Below are 10,867 nucleotides of genomic sequence, written 5' to 3' on the forward strand. Positions count from 1 at the left end.
ACTGGTTTAAGATGACAGAGAGGGTTAATGAGGATATTGCTGTTTATGTGCTGTACATGGACTTTCAAAAGACATTTGATACTATGCCACACAACAGATTTGTAAGAAAAGTTAGACCTCATGGAATAAAAGGGACATTAGGAATTTGGATACAAAACTGGCTGAGTAATTGGATGTGGAGATGCCGGCGTTGGACTGGGGTGAACACGGTAAGAAGTCTCACAACACCAGTCCCTCATGGTAGGCTAGTGAAAAAGGTTGGATCCCATGGGATAAAGGGGGAGGTGGCTAGATGGGTGGAGAACTGGCTTGGTCATAGAAGACAGAGGGTGGTAGTGGAAGGGTCTTTTTCCGGCTGGAGGCCTGTGACTAGTGGTGTACCGCAGGGCTCTGTATTGGGACCTCTGCTGTTTGTGATTTATATAAATGATCTGGAAGAAGGAGTAACTGGGGTGATCAGTAAGTTTGCGGACGACACAAAACTGGCAGGACTTGCAGATAGTGAGGAACATTGTCAGAGGCTACAGAAGGATATAGATAGGCTGGAAATTTGGGCAAGGAAATGGCAGATGGAGTTCAATCCTGATAAATGCGAAGTGATGCATTTTGGTGGGAATAATGTAGGGAGGAGCTACACGATAAATGGAAGAACCATAAAGGGTGTAGAGACGCAGAGGGACCTGGGTGTGCAAGTCCACAGATCCTTGAAGGTGACGTCACAGGTGGAGAAGGTGGTGAAGAAGGCATATGGCATGCTTGCCTTTATAGGACGGGGCATAGAGTATAAGAGTTGGGGTCTGATGTTGCAGATGTATAGAACGTTGGTTCGGCCGCATTTGGAATACTGCGTCCAGTTCTGGTCGCCACACTACCAGAAGGACGTGGAGGCTTTGGAGAGAGTACAGAGGAGGTTTACCAGGATGTTGCCTGGTATGGAGGGGCTTGGTTATGAGGAGAGATTGGGGAAACTGGGGCTGTTCTCCTTGGAAAGACGGAGGATGAGGGGAGACTTAATAGAGGTGTATAAAATTATGAAAGGCATAGATAGGGTGAACGGTGGGAAGCTTTTCCCCGGGTCGGTGGTGACGTTCACGAGGGGTCATAGGTTCAAGGTGAAGGGGGGGGAGGTTTAACACAGATATCAGAAGGACATATTTCACACAGAGGGTCGTGGGGGCCTGGAATGTGTTGCCGGGCAAGGTGGTGGAGGCGGACACACTGGGAATGTTTAAGACTTATCTAGACAGCTATATGAACGGAGTGGGAATGGAGGGATACAAAAGAGTGGTCTAGTTTGGACCAGGGAGCGGCGCGGGCTAATTGTTCCTTGTTTCTCGTTTCAAGGCTTCATTCTATGATCATCTTGCTGGTGCCAGTACAGAGCGAGACTGCGGATAGTTGGGAACCTGTCTCGGGGGCAGGGAATTCATATGGTGTTCGTGGAAGTGGAAATGACTAGGGTTGGGAAGCATTTTCCGATCGGGGCCATTGTGATCTCCTGGACTCGTTTCGATCGCCTCAGGGGGTCGGAGAGGAATTTCCCAGATTTTTTTTCCCCATATTGGCCCTGGGGTTTTTCACTCTGGGTTTTCGCCTCTCCCTGGAGATCACATGGTCTGGAATGGGGGGGTGGGGGTGAGTTAATAGGTTGTAATGAACAAAGCATCGTAGCTGTGAGGGACAGCTTGGTGGATAGGATATTGGTATGTAGATAGGCTGGAAAATTGGGCGGGGATCTTGGATTCAGGATTCAATCCTGGACCGGGGAGCGGCGCGGGCTTGGAGGGCCGAAGGGCCTGTTCCTGTGCTGTATTGTTCTTTGTTCTTTGTTCTTTGTTAAAGTCCAACAGGTTTATTTGGTAGCAAATACCATAAGCTTTCGGAGCACTGCTCCTTCGTCAGATGGAGTGGAAATGTCAACTGATAGCCAAGTTCCGTGTGTGCGGAACTTGGCTATCAGTTGACATTTCCACTCCATCTGACGAAGGAGCAGTGCTCCGAATGCTTATGGTATTTGCTACCAAATAAACCTGTTGGATTTTAACCTGGTGTTGTGAGACCTCTTACCGAGTAATTGGAAGCAGAGAGCAATGGTTAATGGATATTTTTTGGGTTGGAGGAAGTGTGTATTGGATTTCCCCAGGAGTCAGTGTTGGGACTCTTGCTTTGCCTGATATATATCAATGATCCAAATCATGGTATGCAGGACAGTTGCAAAGTTTGTGAATGACATAAAACTTGGAAGTATTGTAAACTCTGAGGAGGACAGTGTAAAACTTCAAAAAGACATAGATTGGTGGAATGGACAGATAGGTGGCAAATGAAGTTGAAGTTCAATGCAGTGAAGTGTGAGGTGATTCATTTTGATAGGAATATAAAATTAAGGGCACAACTCTAAAGGCTGTGTAGGGGTAGTGGGACCTGGTGTATATGTGCATAAATCATTGAATGTGGCAGGGATGGAGAGAGCTGTTAATAAAGTGTACAGTATCCTGGGCTTTGTTAATAGGGGCAAAGAGTACAAGGGCAAGGAGGTTATGCTGAACGTAAGATAATAATTAGACCTCAGCTGGGTAAGATGCTCTGTCAGAGAGTCGGTGCAGAGTTGATGAGCCAAATGGCCTCCTTCTGCACTGTGAGGATTCTATGATATATTGGAGAAATTGGAACAGTTTTCCTTGGAGAGGAGAAGTCTCAGAGGAGATTTGATAGAGATGTTCAAAATCATGAGGGGGCTGGACATAATAGATAGGGAGAAAGTGTTCCTGCTCTTAAAAGGATCAAGAATGAGAGATTTAAAGTGATTTGCAAAAGAAGCAAATGTGATGTGTGTAAGAACTGTTCACGCAACAGACAGGTCAGGTGAGGAATGGACTGCCTGGAAGTGTGATGGAGGCAGGTTCAATCGAGGCATTCAAGGGCGAATTAGATAATTATCTGAATAGAAACAATGTGCAGGAGTATGGGGAAAAGGCAGGGGAATAGCACTAAGTCACAATGCTCATTCAGAGAGCTGGTACAGAGACGTCTGACCAAAAGGCCTCCTTCTGCACCATACCAATTCTGAGATTCTGTGATTTTACTGGGTGTGCTAACAAGTGATTAACACACATGGACAAAAAGCTCAGCAGGTCTGCTAGCAGCTATAGTGAGAGAAACAAAGTTACTTTTTTGAGTCTCTGTGACTTCTTCAGAACTCTAGTTGGGACATTATAATTTGGCTGCGCTTGGTTTGGATGTTATAAACAATAATTGAAATAAATGTCCCAGTCTCTAAAGAGTCAGAGATACCTTTCTCATTAGAAAGCAGCTTTTCATGGTGGATTGTCTGAAAATAAATACTGCCAGATAATGTGCATTCGTATACATTATTGTCAGGTGTGTAAGGGAAAACCCAGTTAAATATTTAGTGAATGACAGCCCTTTGACATTTCATTTGGATTGTTGCTTTGTGTATAAATGCTTATAAAATAGAAACAGTGATAATCAGTAATTTGGGGATATTAGGCACATAACAAAGTCCAATTATCACAGTTCAGAGTCCAAAGTAAACATTTTTCTGGCATCACAAGACACATTTCTGGCATCAGATTAATGTATAATGGTCAGAACCCAAGCACCGTCTCAGTACACACATATACATGTTATCTTCAGCAAGGACCCTGCAACAAAGATAGTTGGACTTCATTATGTGGCTAATTGAAGTGACCATGACCTTAGGACACAGGTGCACACTCTATTGATTCTATTGCTCAATGCCCACCCTCTTTTCTACCTGGCCCTTCACAATTTGACATCTAATTAAAGAGACCAACAGTCTTATTCTTCATCTCTGAACTCCAATGGCAACATACATTTTACAGAGCCCTGCTTTCACTGCAAGGCTTTTCCCGCTTTCCTCATTAATGCAGTGTCCAGTGCAGTTTCAGAAAGAAAGGTGCTTTTTGCATGGTGGAGTTAATCAGTTTCACAGCAATCTTGAATAAGGGCTCAACAGCACGCACACGTCCCTAATAGTCTTTCAGCCATTTTCCCCACGTATTTTTCCTCTAATCAGTAAGAAGCATGTTCTGACTAACATTGCACATGTTTTGTTTTGGATCTGTTATCAAAGGTTAGCCTCTTCTGCACTTTATCAGTTATTAGATGTTCTTTTAACTTTGCACCAATAGAAATGATGGACCTGGATGTTCCTTATCTTTTCAGATGATCAAAAAATGGTTTCTTGTTCTGATGTTTATTTTTGATAGCCGTGACTCTTGACAGGGTTTTACTCAGAAAATTCAAAATCTGCCTTTTCACTAATCTAAATTGGGAATCTACTTTCCAAAGATATATATTATATCTCCCGAAACAGTCCATAATTTCACTGCTTTGAGCTGCTCCTGCTGTGTGAGGTGATTCATTTTGATAGGAATATAAAATTAAGGGCACAACTCTAAAGGCTGTGTAGGGGTAGTGGGACCTGGTGTATATGTGCATAGATCATTGAATGTGGCAGGGATGGAGAGAGCTGTTAATAAAGTGTACAGTATCCTGGGCTTTGTTAATAGGGGCAAAGAGTACAAGGGCAAGGAGGTTATGCTGAACGTAAGATAATAATTAGACCTCAGCTGGGTAAGATGCTCTGTCAGAGAGTCGGTGCAGACTCGATGGGCCAAATGGCCTCCTTCTGCATTGTGAGGATTCTATGATATATTGGAGACAATGGAACTGTTTTCCTTGGAGAGGAGAAGACTCAGAGGAGATTTGATAGAGATGTTCAAAAGCATGAGGGGGCTGGACATAATAGATAGGGAGAAAGTGTTCCTGCTCTTAAAAGGATCAAGAATGAGAGATTTAAAGTGATATGCAAGAGAAGCAAATGTGATGTGTGTAAGAACTGTTCCACACAACAAACAGGTCAGCTGAGGAATGGACTGCCTGGAAGTGTGATGGAGGCAGGTTCAATCGAGGCATTCAAGGGAGAATTAGATAATTATTTGAATAGAAACAATGTGCAGGAGTACGGGGAAAAAGCAGGGAAATAGCACTAAGTCACAATGCTCATTCAGAGAGCTGGTACAGAGACGTCTGACCAAAAGGCCTCCTTCTGCACCATACCAATTCTGAGATTCTGTGATTTTACTGGGTCTGCTAACAAGTGATTAACACACATGGACAAAAAGCTCAGCAGGTCTGCTAGCAGCTATAGTGAGAGAAACAAAGTTACTTTTTTGAGTCTCTGTGACTTCTTCAGAACTCTAGTTGGGACATTATAATTTATCTGCGCTTGGTTTGGATGTTATAAACAATAATTGAAATAAATGTCCCAGTCTCCAAAGAGTCAGAGATATTTTTCTCATTAGAAAGCAGCTTTTCATGGTGGATTGTCTGAAAATAAATAAATGAGCTGTACTGCCAGATAATGTGCATTCGTATACATTATTGTCAGGTGTGTAAGGGAAAACCCAGTTAAATATTTAGTGAATGACAGCCCTTTGACATTTCCTTTGGATTGTTGCTTTGTGTATAAATGCTTATAAAATGGAAACAGTGATAATCAGCAACTTGGGGATATTAGCCACATAATGAACTCCAGCTTTCGCAGCTCAGAGTCCAAAGTAAACATTTTTCAGGCACCACAAGACATGGCACCAGATTATGCTGTCAATTAATGTATAATGATCAGAACCCAAGCACCGTCTCAGTACACACATATATATGTAATCTTCAGCAAGATAGTTGGACTTCATTATGTGGCTAATTGAAGTGATCATGACCTTAGGACACAGGTGCACACTCTATTGATTCTATTGCTCAATGCTCTCCCTCTTTTCTACCTGGCCCTTCACAATTTGACATCTAATTAAAGAGACCAACAGTCTTATTCTTCATCTCTGAACTCCAATGGCAACATACATTTTACAGAGCCCTGCTTTCACTACAAGGCTTTTCCCGCTTTCCTCATTAATGCAGTGTCCAGTGCAGTTTCAGAAAGAAAGGTGCTTTTTGCATGGTGGAGTTAATCAGTTTCACAGCAATCTTGAATAAGGGCTCAACAGCATGCACAAGTCCCTAATAGTCTTTCAGCCATTTTCCCCATGTATTTTTCTTCTAATCAGTAAGAAGCATGTTCTGACTAACATTGCACATGTTTTGTTTTGGATCTGTTATCAAAGGTTAGCCTCTTCTGCACTTTATCAGTTATTAGATGTTCTTTTAACTTTGCACCAATAGAAATGATGGACCTGGATGTTCCTTATCTTTTCAGATGATCAAAAAATGGTTTCTTGTTCTGATATTTATTTTTGATAGCCGTAACTCTTGACAGGGTTTGACTCAGAAAATTCTAATTCTAATCCTTTTTCCTAATCTAAATTGGGAATATACCTTTCCAAAGATACAAATTATATTTCCTGAAACAGTCCATGATTTCACTGCTCCCAGCTGCTCCCATCATGTCCTTATAATCAATTTGAAAATAAAGTTGTTTTTCATTTCCCAGTGTGACGTTAGTGTACCTTTAAGAATTTTTTTAAAAATCATGTTCTCTACAGTTATCACAGCTTCAGTTTTTTTCATTGTGGCACCGACTTTCTGCTAGAAGTCCTTATAGTGCTGCTTCAATGGCTTAAATTTGTTTATTTTTAATTAATTATTAAAAATAAATTATTTTAAATTAAAAATTAAAATTATTATTAATTAATTTGTTTATTTTTACTTTGGGATCAGGGGCAGCATGGTGGCACAGTGGTTAGTACTGCTGCCTCACAGCGCCAGGGACCCAGGTTCAAATCCGGCCCCGGTCACTGCCTGTGTGGAGTTTGCACGTACTCCCCGTGTCTGCGTGGGTTTCTTCCAGATGCTCTGGTTTCCTCCCACAGTCCAAAGATGTGCAGGTTAGGTGGATTGGCCATGCTAAATTGACCCTGGTATGGGGTTACCTGAGTAGGATTGTGGTCAGTATAAACTCAATGTACCGAATGGCCTCCTTCTGTACTGTAGGGATTCTATTATTGATTTTATGACCCTACATTGTGAGGGGGGAGATTGATTAACAAGTCAAAGTCATGTGGTTCCTCTCCAGAAGAATTCAAGGACTTACTTTCAGTTTTTAGTTTAGAAGGGGGTGGACATCAGACTAGAAAGCAGTGTTTCTCTCTCTCTCCCTGGTTTTCAAAATTCTGCTGCTAGCTGGAAGCAAGGCTCCTTCGCCTTCGTAGCACAGAAAATCTGCTTTTCGTGGTTGGCTTGACTAGAGTCTCTCTCTGTGCTGTTTTGGGAAGCTGTTCTGACTCCAAGCATGTCTGTGTGAGCCTCAGAAAACTGAGGGCTAAGTTCCAGTATCACGTGAGCATTAGTCTTTGCTGTGTTAAACCTGTGGAAAGGGTTTTATTTATGGGTTTGGTTTGATTTGGACATTTCCTATATTCATTAAGGATTATACAATATCATGATTGTTTTTTTTCTTGTTTGTAATTGGTAAAAGTTATTGCTAATTTTCTTTCTATACATGTTAACTGTATACTTAAATAAACTTTGTTTAATAAAATCTCCTTAGTGGGTCATTTGAATCATACCTGAAGTGAAATATCTCCTTCTCACCCTAGCCAAATTCAAAATGAAAAACATATGATCCAGGCAGACTTCATAAAATGCTTTAGAGTTTCTGACCTGAATTATCACACTGATGAAACTAAATAACGTTGAAAAGACTTTATAAAGTCCCTCGTTTAACTAGTTTATTATTCATGTGATAAGTTGGACATGTAGTAATTTAAGAGAACCGTCTTTAATGTTAGTAAAGCTAAGTATCTGGATAAAGTAAAGAGACACTGGGTGGAATCTTCCCAAAATTTGGCTAAATGTCATTTTTGACACAAAAACTGGGGTGAATCCCTCAGGCTGCATTGGCACAGTCAAGACTGGAATTGTTAGACACTTGGGGTAAAAAAGAAATTCACAAGAATAACACTAATCCTGGACCTGCAGAAACCGTATAGCGATGAGGGCATCTCTAGCCCTCCTGTCCATGTGCATGCGACCACTGAAGGTTCTTTCTCTCTTCCTCTCTGTCTCTCTCTCCTATATCGTGATTTATTACAGCACTGTGAGTAACAAGTATGTGGGTAATGGGACCTGCTCTAAAAAACTCCCAAGAAATGCCCATGAAGCCATCAGAATGAACAATCATTTATTCAAACACCTCTTATAAAACAACAGAGGTTTCCAGATTTCTGGACTGGAGAGGCTAAATATTGGGAGATTCCGTTAATATCCAAATTATGGCATCAGGGCCTAATTCTAATATAAACTGATACTCACAGAATTTTTTTTTTTTTTTTCACAGAATCCCTACAGTGCAGAAGGAGGCCATTTGGCCCATTGAGTCTGCACCGACCACAATCCCACCCAGGCCCTACCCCCACATATTTTACCCGCTAATCCCTCTAACCTACGCATCCCAGGACTCTAAGGGGCAATTTTTTTTAACCTGGCCAATCAACCTAACCCGCACATCTTTGGACTGTGGGAGGAAACCAGAGCACCCGGAGGAAACCCACGCAGACACGAGGAGAATGTGCAAACTCCACACAGACAGTGACCTGAGCCAGGAATCGAACCCGGGACCCTGGAGCTGTGAAGCAGCAGTGCTAACCACTGTGCTACCATGCCGCCACTCATACACAACCTGGTCAGAAAATTGGATGAGGTGGGAATCCAGCAGAGCAGATTTCAGTAATCAATAGCAAGTAGCCAGTAAGCATAATGTTCCAACTCAAAATAGATGACCTGCATGTTTTCCTCTTCCTGTATTTATTTTTGTCAATTATATTTTTTTAACAACACCCAGGATAGGATTAAGACTTTATAGTTAACACAGCTGTGAACATTCTTCTGATCGTGGTGCATGAATAAAGACCTTCCTTGATAGAATTTGACTTAATTTAGTTGAACAGTACACCCAATTGTTTGACAGTTCTTCTGAATCCATGGTAACAGCACTTTTACTGCCCCAGGAAGCATTGCTGTGCAGCACACGGGAGATCATATCTGTCTCCGAATGGATTCTAGTCTTCCGAAGCAGTAATGAAAGCATCACATATCAATTAAAATTAATATCTTTGATTTATTCACACGGACAGATCAGAAATTACAAAAAAAGACACTAACTTTATAGTCTCCACAATAAGTGTCAGATCCTGATAGGTTTCAGCAGGAGATTCATACTGAACTGCAGTAAGGATGATTTTTTATTTTTTTCCCCCCTATTTATAAAAGGGACATTTCTTAGTATCAATGGGATATCCTCCCCTTCTATTTCTTTGATGGAATCCTTAATGCACATACTTCACAATGTTATTGATTCTTCTCCGGACTGATGGAAAGCAAAGTGGAATAAAGCAGGAAGATGCTCTCAAAAGTGACTAAGAATCGTAAAGATTCCTGTGTCATCATTGTTAAGATAAATTTTTGTTGCCCCTGAGGTCGAAATTGAATAACCTCAAAAATACTCACAACCTCTCGCTCAGATATTGGCTGGTTCCAGAGAACTCAGCTGGGGACTGGGCAGGAAAAGTCTGTTCTGTAGAGTCAGAGGGTGAGATTTTCCAGCCGCAAAACCAGAAAAACCTTTCCATGGTCCGCCCCCTCGCCCACTACAATTCCCGTGGCAGACGGAATGGGAAACTTTGCCCCATGGAGTCATACACCGTGGAAAAGGCCCTTCGGCCCATCGAGTCTGCACCGACAATAACAACTACTAAAAACGCGCTAATCCCATTTTCCTGCACTTGTCCCATATTCTTACACACACAAATGCAACAATTTTTCACATGGTTTTGCACTGAGCTCGGACCCTATCCATTCCAGAGGAAGTGGTGGCCAACTCCATTGTCAGACAATGTGGTCCCAACCATGATGCAGCAGATGATGGCCAATGACTAACTGCCATTAAGCACGAAAGGAAGCCACCTAGTGGCCAGTGCTGCAGTGGAAACTCAGACTGAAGTCATACAAGTGCAGGTTGTTGCCAAGAAAGCTTTGGCAGCTGCCACATTGGCAGTGGATACCAATATACTAAGTCCTCACATGAAGTTGTGGTTGTGTTCCTGAAAACTACAACATTAAATAGAACAGCCTTATGTGAATCATGGGTTCCCATCGGAATCAATGTTAAAACCAGAGTTCAGTTTCTTTGGACATTTCTTGCCTGCAAAATCCAATGTACAAGTTGAAATACAGCGCTGTGCATTTCTAACTGGAATAACATGCAAAATAAAACAAATCACTGAATATAACAGAAATACTGTATACATTGAAAATAGATAACACTCCATCACCTAAACAATCCCTGAGTAGCAGAGTTTCTGTGTCCCACCCACAGCATTCCTGAAACTCAGATTAAGCCAGTGGGGGCCTGGGAGCAGAGTGTAAGCAACATGAAAGAGAAAATGCTGATGCAAATTGGAAAACGGCTCCTGAAGAATAAGCGACAGTAAAACGAAACAATGTTAAGTAAAGACTTAATTGATTCAAAGGGCTCACAGCAGTCCAGCAAGCGGTCCTCTAGAACATCGCTAGAATTATTGAGATGCCACCCTTGGGGACAGCAGTGGCAGAATTGGGCATGAATCTGCTGTCCTCTCTGAAGATGACAGAATTCATCCTCTCATCACTGCTATTCCGTCAGTGCCTTTATTCTTGCCTGTCAACCAGCTAATCCAAACTGCTACCCAGGTGGTGCCGTCCAAAGCTGCACAAGGCCACCTTGCAAGATCATTTCCATTTTTCCCACTAAAATGTCCGCAGCCTACTGTTGGCTATGCTACAGCCACCGAATAGCACCAGGATGGGCAAAGGAATATAGTAAACAGGTACCTAG

This window comes from Mustelus asterias, chromosome 10 (genome assembly GCF_964213995.1).
Source record: "Mustelus asterias chromosome 10, sMusAst1.hap1.1, whole genome shotgun sequence".
In the NCBI taxonomy this organism is placed as follows: Eukaryota; Metazoa; Chordata; class Chondrichthyes; order Carcharhiniformes; family Triakidae; genus Mustelus; species Mustelus asterias.